The sequence below is a fragment of the Rhea americana genome, unplaced genomic scaffold, assembly GCF_003343005.1.
Source record: "Rhea americana isolate MKP2758 unplaced genomic scaffold, rheAme1 scaffold_66, whole genome shotgun sequence".
NCBI classification, from domain to species: Eukaryota; Metazoa; Chordata; class Aves; order Rheiformes; family Rheidae; genus Rhea; species Rhea americana.
The window spans coordinates 1206635-1219070 of NW_028186823.1; the positions used below are offsets into that span (position 1 = coordinate 1206635).

The 12436-nt window shown below is 38.8% G+C and overlaps 1 protein-coding gene across 1 annotated transcript in view; it reads right to left on the reverse strand.

The window, feature by feature from the left end:
* The window catches only part of RASA3 (RAS p21 protein activator 3), a 182000-nt gene extending 171047 nt beyond the window's left edge, over positions 1–10953 (reverse strand). The window contains exon 1 of the mRNA XM_085320869.1: positions 10884–10953. The gene's annotated coding sequence lies outside the window, so the exon portion shown is untranslated. The remainder of the gene's footprint in view (positions 1–10883) is intronic.
* Between the last annotated feature and the right edge of the window lie 1483 nt (positions 10954–12436).

Below are 12436 nucleotides of genomic sequence, written 5' to 3' on the forward strand. Positions count from 1 at the left end.
GAAATCTGATAAACTAGAGAAAGTTGGTGATGAGAGACAGAACACACATATTTCACCTGAGACCTCTCTGCAAGTCTCTCCTCAGCTGCACAGGATTTGGAGGCACAGGCCCTCCCCTCCAGCCATAGCCTCCTGGTTAAGATCTTGAAGCAGATTTTGAACAAGGTCCAGAGAGAAATGAACATTTGTACATGCCATGAGATCTGTTGAATGAAGTCCAGTCAAGAAGCTAACAGGTGTTGACTTTGTCAGAACCAGCGGGAGGTAGAAGGCATGCTAAAAGTGGATCAGTTAACAAAGATCATAAAGTCTTAACAGTAACCCACGAGGAGGCTGGTTTGCCGTGCTACCAAAAGAATGCTTTAATCTGGATGATAGAACAATCAATCTAGCTGTTATAAAAAATGGACCTCTCAAGACTCATGCCAAGCAAACGGAAATGCCACCTGTATTCCTACTATTAGCACTCAGATAACTGATCACATTTCATCACGAAGAAACATGTTGCTATAGCCTGAGGCAGGCAGACTCTACCAAGAAACCAAATAGGAACAAATGAGATATTAAATCTGAACTTGATGAATGACATTCCAGTTCCTGCCATATTTGTTGGAGAGGTGTGTATTAGGAAGGTGGATTATTCTATGAAATTTGTTTTCCTGTGAATTTTACTGTAGCACAGTGCAACCTAATAATATATCACAAATACATCAGGAAGGGAAGTTCACGGAGTATTTACAGTGTGTTACAAAATGTGTAACCCATGGCACTTTCTTTTAGAAGCTGGTCTCACAGTGACAGAAGATTCACAAGACCAGAAAGAGGATTTATATCTCTGGCCTTTGAAGAACAGCTAAGGTGGTCCAGACWAATCTACTGGGGAACACATCTCAGAGTCTCTCTGACTTGTATTTATCTGGGGAGAAAGGGACAAGCAGGTATGTATATTCATGCCTCTATGTCCTTGCAAGTACTGGGAGCACTGAGAAATACCACAGGCAGAAGTGAAATGAACATTATTGAAAATGTGCTAGTATAAGGCTTATAAGACTTACTTTGAGAGAAAAAGTTGTATATCGTATATAGTCTCAGCCCAGGTAAAATTTCATCTGTAGTACAAGTTTTGTTATCAATACAAACAGTGAAGTATGATGACATTTTCTTCACCAGTTCACAGCTAGATCTGAATAAAACCATTCATTCCTACAATAAAGGTGGCCAGTCATCATAGCTACAAAAACAGTATCACTTTGCTAAAAAGCAGTGAAAAAAGTATCCTTACTGTCTCTGAATACAGTGAATTAAATTGCTAAGGGATTGCACACTAGTAGTATTTCTAGGGCCAGACTCATTACCTATACCTTCAGTCACTTTACAACAGTCCTGAGAAACACTCTTCCACCTCTTTCCTATCTACATAGAAAGCTGAGTACATTACTCCCTCCTCCTTCTAATATTTCTAATACTTTAATATATGTCTCTCTTACTAACACTACTTTTTTCCTGTCTGAAGATAAATTTTTCATAATGTCATCGAGCAAAATTTTGAGTACAGATGAGTTAGGGTCCTATAAACTGTTTATCAATTAGATTTTTCCTCTATAGACATTGTGAATGCACTTGAAGCTGTGACCGTCTCTCATTTCGGGTACATAATGCCCAATGATTACAGTTCTGCCCACTAATGCCAAAAACATTTCCTAAAATATTTGCATTAATTGGACGTASCCTATAAAAAACAATACATCCAAGCTGACAGGCAAACCTATAGAAGGCACAATCTCACCAACAAACAACATAGAGGCATCACAGCAAAGTCTTGCTAAAACTTGTTTGCCATATTTCCAGCTTTCCTCACAACAGTCATAGATCACAAATACTTTGGGACAGGGCTCCATTTCTTCCTGTTTATTTCCTTTTCAGTATCAGTTTRAAATCTGTCAGTTCTTCAACACCCAGGGCCGCAAAACACCAGGATCACTTGAAGCTTCTCACACCAGCAGGAACACACTGTCATTCTTTCATCCTCCCTGATGCTGAACAGCAACAGAGCGGAGAGGAAAAATATCCCTTAGGTGCCACTCATCTGACATGTGCAGCAAGCACTTACTCGTGTACTTTGTAAGCAGACCTGTCAAGTCTCATGCTTCATGCATGAAAATCAAGTCATTTGACCTCTGGCTCAATCTCCCACAGCAATACCAGCAACTCACCTACTCCAGACCAGCAATCCTGGCTCAGAAGAGAGGTGCTCAAACTGCAAAGCGGCAAAGGTTGTGCCTCTCAAGAGCTCTCTTCCCTCCCATCCCCCCGAAACACAAACAAAAAGGACCCGTGCTAGAACAGACACTTTCTAGGGTTGCAGCCTTCCCCTGCAGTACTTCTCGATCACATAATTAGATATTGCTGAAGAAAGACRTATGACCCAAAGAGGTGTGCCCTCACAGTACAAGTCAGTGCCTGCAGTTTCACACACTGAACTAGACGAAAAYATTAAAGGCCCTAGAAAGCTTTTATTTCCCATGCAGTTCAGGAYAAAGACTTGAGGCTGATGCAACTCTCATTTCTCATTTATGTAAAAAACAGCAGAGACTAATGAATTCTTCACAGATATTTTTGGTTTGAAAATAATCTCTGTTTAAAAAGCAAAATACTCAAGGAACAGGGCTCCATCTATTTGACCATGCTGAACAGGAGCTAAGAGTACCAGTTTTGTGAGGGGTTGAACTTTCTCAAACCCTGCTTACTAATGTGATTTTGTGGCACTCCACATATGGTGAGGTGGATCTGGTTTGGTTCCATGAACCTAGACTGAAACAGGGTATTTATTTTAGTTTATTCATAATAAAAAGACTAAATAATGAAAAGACTAAATCTGTGTAAGATCAGTAAACGTTGTGACAAATGAACACGAAAGATTGCAAACAGAAGTTATACCTGTGTAAAGATGGCTCAAATATTGGAAGATGTTCTTTTTCCTCATTAAATCTTTGTATCTATTTTTTTAAATCTTCCTTCCAGACAAAATAAAATAGCTAGAAAAATAAAATATAGCCAGGTCTCAGAACAGTTAATATATCAATACAAGGAATGKAGGTTCAGTGTGCAAATATGCTGTGTTCCAATATTCATTTTAATCTTGCTTTACAGTGACCCCTAGTGCCATTTAGCAGCTTCTTTGCTTTCTGTTAGAAGAGAGTTAAGTGAGAATATCAGCTAAGCCACACTGAAATGAATCTTCTTAGATTGAAAAGTAGCTGCAGGGATCCAGAAGGCGGCCACAGAAGTCCACCTGAGAGAGCTCCACTGTTCYGGTCCACCTCAGTTGGCTACTTTAGTCTTTGGTCTACTCTAAAGGTCCAGTTTCCAATGTTTGGCTGAGGAGTGCGGCTATAGCTATCATTATCTTATAGCTTATCAAAAACCAAAACCAAAAAATTCCCATCCACAACAACTTCCATGCGCACATATTACAGAAATCTAGATGACAAACTGGTTGATGGCATGTCATTTTAGCAACATCTTGGTGTAGAATCTCCTTTTGCAGTTGGACCTACTGTTACAAATGTGATTAATATTCGATCTTATTATTCATGTGTTTACATGCAAAATGTTATGGCATAATATCTATTTCGAGAAGAGCCTGAGTCTACATTTGAGAATTTCACAGAGTATTAAATGCTGGCTAGCTATTTCTGATGAGAACCATTAAGGGCTACCAAAAAGGAAGAGACTGAGCCATATCTAAAGAGTGAAGCATGTGTGTGAAAGGCAAGGAGAAGGGAATGTGGGAATCAACTTCTAGATCCTAAGCAGGCTCACTGCTTTTAAAATATGCTTTTAATACAGTAATTTGTGTCCCAATTCCAAAATTCTAACCTAGCCTTTACTGCAACAATCTTTATTGCAAAATCTTATTAGAAAATCTTACTAGATTTCATGTGTATAGTAATTTTAATCAGCATTGTAAACAGTATCTACTTAACACTTCTAAGAAGCCTCATTTCTGGCTCATTAGGGGAAATATACTGGACATATCAAAACATAGCAGATGTACCTAATAGGTTACTGTAGGAAATCTGAAGTACTTGCCCTTTGCTCCCCCCTCCACTTTCACTTTTGCCTGTTTGAATAGGTATTTAAARGTATTTGGTCAACATGGTATTTCACGATCATCAACTTGACACAGTCATTACAGAACGTGTAAACTGGCTGTGTAAGTAAATACACTTAGAGAGAAAAGGGAAGTTAGAAAAGACCATGAACTTTATAACAACATTTTTATTTTGRAGTAGAAATATTAATGAATGAATGGGTAGAGCGCTCCAATCACTCCAATAACCTTTGCAAAGCCAGATTAAACCAGATGTAGCCAAGACCTGATGTAAAGTGACTAGTTTGACTTGTACATAACCAGGTACTTCCATACCACCCCCCTCAAAAAAAAAAGAAAAAAAGAAAACACAGCAAATCAAGTGAAACAAGTGGCTAATTAAGAGCCTGAACTTGTAAAAGGTGGAGCATAGCAGTGATTAATGACTCCAGGGCAAGCAGATAAGACCATATTTTATAGACACCAGTGGCTATATTTGCACCGTCTTTGTCAGCCAAGTTTGAGTTCACTTCAGCTGAACTCTAAAAGCTGACCAACAWTTTAGTATTTCACGAATTAGAAATAAGTAGCTCTCATTTTTATGGATTCTTCATTTGATGAAAAGGRTGCAAGATCATGAATACTTTAAAAGTTAAGTCACTCACTAAAAACAGAGGGTGTGTCTAGAAGTAGCGTTAAAAGAACTGCAAGAAAACAGACAAACTAAACAACCAAGCTGAACCTGATTTGCCAGGGGAAAGAAAAGCAATTTCATCATTAGAGCACTGATGTGAAATCTTGGCCCATTAACTTTTATAGAACCTGAATTTCATTATTGGTTCTTGCTTTTTCAGAAGATACTCTGTGCAAGTAGCAAGTAGAAGGCTTTTTCCAATTAGTGATCTTTGCTCAGAAATCCTCTAGAAATATTTTATTACTGATGCTGCCATCAATCAAATTCCCAAGTTTCTCTCTATCCTACAATGGCAGGTTTAGTCAATGTGGATAAATAACACATTCACTTTTTTTTTTTTTTTTTTTTTGCAACAGAGCACTAAAATTCATTCTTTCACTTCTATATAGAAGTTTTTAAAATAGACAAATTTTACTGTGTATTTTACTTATGTACTTATATATCAATTTGGATCAATAGAAATATTAATGATATGTAATATATTAAAAAAAAATCACTACCCAACACATAGCCTTTAATAACACAGGTATTAGACAGTGGAAAATATACTATAAACRTTGTCTTGCTTAAGAGGAAAACAAAACCCAAAAAACCTACACATCAAAAATAGCATGCAAAAATGGTTGTGAAATAAAAAAGGATTCTAACTCTGCACAWCATTACTGAAAGCTTAAATCACACACTAACCTCCCAGTCATTTTCCAATTACACTAAGGATCAATTTGCAAGTTCTCAGTGTTCCAAAAGGCAGCAGAAATTGGCAAAACATCAATTAGCTGACTTGAGACACAACTATTGTACAATAACCAGAAAGTACTTCAACACTAGAGGGCAGGAGAATATCTTTTAAATCAAAGTCTGGCAATTTCAACAGTTGATCTTCATCTGGATAAAGGTGTTCTACAGAACGCCTCTTTGTTCAGATAATGAAATAGAGGTAAGATCTTTCTATTCTTATGGACTGCTTACATTTTGTAAAAGTATCATGAGTTTTATTCCCAAGAACTAGCACAAACAAAACAGCACAGATTGGAGCTGAAGATACTAATTTGCAATGAAACTTCCTTTCGCTAACCTTTTTATTTTGAATCACACACTACCACCCCTCAAGCAACCTATTTAACCTATGTAATCCACACAAGGAGATTTAGTTGATGTTTGGCCAGGCTTCTGCTCCTCCTGATCAGGCATTTTATATATTGTTCAGTATCAAAATAAATTGTAAAGCGTTATTCAGATTCACTRGGCTTCCTCATACATAAGCTGAGAATCATCAGGTTCTGCTCTCAAGATTAATTTCCTTCTTACTTATTGTCAGGACTAATCATCTCTTGTCAGTCAAAAGCTTCCCTGATGGAGTACAATGGAKATGTGATCCTACTTACCCTCAGTGAGGATTAGCAGTGAGATGTACCTAAGTATTTGTCACATCATAGCATTTTTAAATTGGCAGGCTTGCACTAAAACAAACAAACCAAATGCAGTTTAGAGCTTCAGTTTAACTACTGCAGTTATCTCACTGTCTTGAAGATGAAGCCCATAGAGCCCCAGCTGAATGAACCACAGAGTCAATAGTAACAAGAGAAGGCACATCTGATTCTCATTCCCACACAAAATAAGTGTCTAGGGATGCAAAATGAAGAGGGGATTCACATCATGAGCACAAATAAGTCAAAATGCAAATGTGATTATGCAAAATACCAAATGCACCTGCAAGAACAGCCATCACGATGTATCTGATACTTAGATCTAACATGTGAGTTTTTATCTACTTATCATGGGAACTCACTGGGGTTTTCACTAAAAAAAATTTCCACAAAGCAGTGAAGTGCTTCTCTGATATACATGCTGATTAATGTAAGGTTCTGTAAAAGGACTGCAAAGTGATTAAAGCAGCTCTTTATTTTGCAGGGCAAGGGGGGGAAATCAAGCCCAGGCAAGTGATTCAAGGGATGAAGTTTATTATTTCAGTAAGAGTTGATGATTAGTCAAAAATACTGTTTTCATCTTCTGATGAGACTGTCATCCATTTCAGCAAAGTAACAAAACTTTACAAGAAAATGTMAGCTACATATGTTGTTATCATCATGTCTTTGAAAACTTACAAGCTTCATGACAACTGCAAGAAAATTAGTTAAAAGACAACCTTCAGAGGGTAATGATAGTGACAACAATAAACAGGTGCAAAAAAAATCCCCTCATTCCAGAGATGTTACAAAATTGCTTCTCAAGTAAACCAGAAGACCAGAAGTTGAAGCACACATACTTACATTCATTTTAGATACTTTATTTTCTTGCATGCATGGAGTCTCACTTAACCATTGATTCAATTTCTTCATGAAAGTAAAGGATACAAATGCCAAAGTTTAGTATTGTGGTGTAAGAAGGCTGCATCCATCTGGCAYGGAGACCTGAGAAAAGTAGTTGTTTCTGCATAGGGTTATTTTAAACTTTATGTCTCAATAACAGAAYAATCAAACCCTGTATTTCTTTAAAATAAAATGTTATGTGATAGAGTCGTGAGCTAAAGTTTCCAGATTACTCACTACTTCACTGTCCCAAAGTCTAGGGAGCAAACTTCCTAAACACAATGCTGCAATGCAGAGCATGCACATTTCAAATAAATGTCAGTGTTTTGACTTAAAATGAAAYGCTAGACTGAAAACAACCAGAGAAAGATCTCCAATCAAAACTATGCCCAAAGATTCCAAAGTCCTTAAAATACYRCAGCACATATATGTTRCCTTATACACGATTTGCAGGTGTATTCTGGCTTGCTTTCTCCGTTCTCTCTGCACCCGATAACCTGATTGTTTTSTACTCTGGTACCTGCACTGTATGGAATAGTAGCAGCCACYATTACAGTATGGGGAATAACTTTTTGTTCTACAAACTGAYCTGCTGCAGCCCTGAGCATGAAAACATATACACGTGATCTGTCCTTCTATATGTTTCAGTTCTTGGTAATGGAAGGGTAGAGGGGGAATATATTTTAAAAGGCCAGGCAGTTAACTGCCACTGTAGATCTCCACCGACTATAATGGAAATCAGATACCGAGCCAACAAGTAATGTAGACGCCTACTTTGTAGACATGCAGGGCAGGATTCAACTCCTTAAACATAAGCATCTAGGGTCAATTAAAGCATAACTGTGAATCTACCTGGCCTCCCGCCCCCAGTACCAGTCCCAAGCAGTGTCACAGATATTCTACAGCAACTCAAACACCTCTGAAATGGAAACACACTCCTCCATTTAGAGGACTGAATCAAGCCTGCAGGGTAGCATCTGCTAGATATTAAGACATGTGCATTTCATCTATGACATATGCGTTTAGACTTTCATTCTAGTCAGGTGAAATCTAATTAACACAACTAATGGAGTCCAAAGGGAGAGTCTGCTCCCCTGAAAGAACGCAGACACCTATATTTGGTCTGATGAACTATTTTTAGTGCTCCACCGACAGCTGGAGCTGTCCAGGAAAAAGGTAAAATCTAGACTGATGACAAAGCAAGCCAAGACTATCTCATCTGCCTTCCCAGTACATCCAGTTTGGTTCATCACCTTTACTCTTTTTGGACTAAGGCTCCTCTCTTGTAGCCTCTCCTATGTCACTTTGCATACTGGCCAACATTCAGATACTTCTCAGAAGAAATCTAAGGAATACAAGATTAAAAAAAATCTTAAGGAATCAGAAACCAGGGATAAGTCTTACTACCTCACATACCTGTACAATCTTTTAAAACCTAAATAAAGAGAAAGCTGATAGTAGCCGGTAGTGCAGCTTTRTATTAAAAGTTGCCTTTTGCAGTGCTTATTTAGCTTCCAGTGTTAAAATCTATCCTCAAGACTTTATAATTTTCTTTCATTTCTTCATACCTCTCACAATAAAATACATATTCTTAGAACAGGTTCCTTTCCAGTGSCTTCTGAACAAGAAAGATTAAACATCTTTAAGCTGATTCTTTACACTCTGATGACTATGCTGAACTAATACTGCATGCATGAAGGAGCGAAATCAGCTTGTGAGAGGACTCTCTTCTAAAATTAAAAGTCTTGGAAAAGCTGAAATAAAACTAATTTGGGTTTTTCTGATACARTCAACAGGACTAACCAGAATCACTTTGTGCTTATATCACTGCAAAAAAACAAACCTGCTTCTGCGAATAAGTATGAATCCCAGGATTCTTCAATTTAGGAAAAAAAAATAAAAGCAATAGGTTTGTATCATGTAGATAATGATAGGAAGCAAAGTGTTCTACAAGCAGCAGACCCCAAAAAGCTCAATTTCCTAAGGACCGCGTGTAACTGCACAGACTAACTGCACAGACAACTGCACAGACAGCTGGCTGCAGAGACCCAGCTCCCTTTCTTCCACAATACCTTCAGTCCCTGTTCTCCCACGTCCTTCAACCCCCTCCCGTCACATCCTCTGATCATGCTCCTAACCCACACAGGCGCTCACTGGACTGCTGGCAAGCCAGAGTAGACTCAGGCTGCAGCCTTCCATGGAAGAAAGGAACATTCACCTAGATCTCTCTAATCATGCCACTGTCTTTCAGAAAACTTCTGGAAACTAATTTTGCTATTGGAGTCCCCTGTCAAATTTGCTGGACAATGACCAACAGGATCAAAAGATGTTATGTAAGAAAAAGCAGAAGAGACAGAAAATGCAGTTTGTATAAACTAAAATAAGAGATTAAAAAAAATAAATACACTCAGTTTAACTGTAGACTGCTCTCTTGACAGCTCATGTAGTTTATGGTAGGCAATCAAATAATAGTTACAAGACCTAGACATAGAAAGTAATATCATGCTATTCAGTCTGGAAGTAAAACAGCTGATACTATTTCTACATGCAAATACATGAGTTATGTAAGATAACTGAAGAATGCTGTTAGGATACATGACAAAAGGCAATTGCTTCACTTCCCATCCCTTTTCCATCTATGTGCCTGCCACTGATGCTCCCAACTTGATCAAGACCATAGCACATTACATGGTATCAAACAACTGAGTAGGGAGCAGTCTCTGAAACCTTTCCCAGAAAAAACACCACCTGTTGTGGAGTATTTCAAGCAACCTGYAGGATATATTCCTCTATTCTGAAGGCCTAACATATAGTCTTGCTCCAAATACAATACTTCTCAAGACAGAAACAAGGAAACTTTTCCAAGTCAAAAGAAATTTTTTTGGCATACAAACCAAAATGAATACAAACACTTAAACTGGATCAAGTTCACATGCACAAACATCAAACTGATTCAGAAACAGAAATCTAAAGGGAGCAACAGGAAGCTACGTGCCAGTACCAGAATACTGCACATAGAGATATATTTAGAACAAAAGAGAAAAACAGTTCTCAATGCACTTAAATTGCAATACAAATTCCATAAAGTAGGAAAGTTTTAATATGTAGCATCCTACTCTTCCTTGCAAGATTTAAGATGTTAGAGTGGGGTATCTTGTAAAGCAGTTTGTTCTAAGTGATGCTACATACCTTCACACCTATTAGAAGTTCTACTAGCAAAATACTAGGTTTATCAACACCATTTAACCATTAAAACAGTTTAGCACTTTACTACTATTAAATTTGAAAGAGAAATCTATATATCATGAGAAACTACTAAAAATACAAATTTCTCCCTGCTTACAACTAAAATATTTTTTTTAAGGCTCAACCAATTCATAGCCACATATGTGAGTCCTATTTGCCAACACACCTACAGMATTCCCAGTGAAGGAGCAAAGTTTTGGAGTCATTCTGTAAGGTCACTCTCTTTGAGTGACAAACTGCTTAATGAGCAGCAAGGTCAGAGCAGCTTCCCTTTGCAGAAATGGGACTGGCAGCCCACTTGAGCAGGACTCTCTTGAGCAGCAGCGACTTAGCCTCCCAGCTGCAGCAACCTCCTTCTCAGAGCTCCAACCCCAGAACTCACTCAGACAAGCTAACTTTTCAGGGGAACGTGAGAGAACAACGTATAGCACACAGATGTTACAGAGCAACGTGAGATGATTTACTCTGACAGCATTTGAACTGTATAGATGTTAACAAAATAACATGTTCTACGTGCATTTTTGTACCTCAGTTTCCTCACCTTCATAGAGCATTCCTTTGGCCTGGCCAAGATCCTGCAGATCACAGATCCTCTGTGTGCTTCAGACCAGCTCCTTTCGACAATGGCTGCTCGTACTGTTAAGCATCCCCAATAAAAGTATGCTCTTCTCTTCCTACCCCCACACTTCCTGTGTATCTTTTTTTTCTTACCYAACCCAGACTTTTACGTTAAAAGTTGGTATAAATTGATCTTTTTTTGTTCTGCATTTGATAAATTTCCATCCTCCAGACTTATCCTCTACAGAGATATTTAGATATATCATGTTCTTTTATATGTTTCTGCACTCCCCTGCCACAGTATCTCACATTTAATACAAAACAGAGTTCCAGTAAGTTACCATTGCACCTAGTCTAAGAAGAAAACATACAACTTCTTAACAAATTGTGGGTTCCATCACTCAGTAGTTTTTAAATAGCATCAAACTTCTTTTATTGCACRTAAAGTGATCCACAAACTGACAAACACATATACCATTAGCTACTACACTATTTTCAAAAGGATTTTAAAGCAACAAATACAATCAGCAGAACAATAGCACTCTTAAACTACAAGTCTCACTGAGCAAAAGGTACAATAAAAGCTTGATTGCACCATCTCTTATGCTGAAATATCCAAATAATGATAAGAAGGCCATAGAAGATATTTAGATAGCTAAAGATTTCTTCTGGCAAGCTAAGCATGATGTTAAACCTCATTAGGGCTGTCGGATCTAACGAAACAGCTAATAAAAGGATTAGTCTCTTCACTAYATAAGCTAATGGAAAGATGAACAAGGATTTTGCTTTCCTGAAGGCCTCTGTTATTGAAACATAAAAAAGCAGAATTACAAAAGCAGCTGAGTAAAAAAGCAAAAATATTCCTACTTTTTACTGCATATTTATCAAAATCAGTATCTACCCTCTATGATAAAGCCACACTTAGTAAAAAAAAAACAAAATAAAACAAAACAAAAAACCCCAGACTCTCCAAGTAGTGATATACTGTAAGGTGAAAATCTGACCTGATTTATAAACTTGGTGAATTATTGAAGTCAAAACAGTTTTACATCAAAGTGCAAATAGATCATGAGAGGGGAGATGGCTCCTCTTTTTCTCAAATGAATTTTCTTTTGTTTGTGACTACATGCCATTTCTGTAGCCTTCTGTAAGCTGAAACTTTTAAGACAATTGTTCCTTGCCAAAAATAATCACATCACATAACCAACCGCACGTTTGAAAACCTCCCGGCAGGTTACTCARGCTCGGAGCAAGCCCCCGGGAGGCCGCTTCCCGGCCACCCCACGGCCGGGCGCCGCACGGGCCTGCTGCCTGCACGGCGCTGCCGCAGCGGGCCGCTGCAGAGCCCCGCTCCGCGCCTCCCGAGGCGCCGAGAGCGGCCTCCCCTCGCCTCCCCGCCCCGCGGCCCGGCGACCTGGCCCCGCTCGCCGAGCGCGGGGGAGCCGGGCCGAGGCCTCGCGGGACGCTCCCGGAACGAGGCGCGCGGGGCGCTGTTTCCGGCCGGGCGGGAGAGGGCGGCGGAAGGGAAGCGGGAAG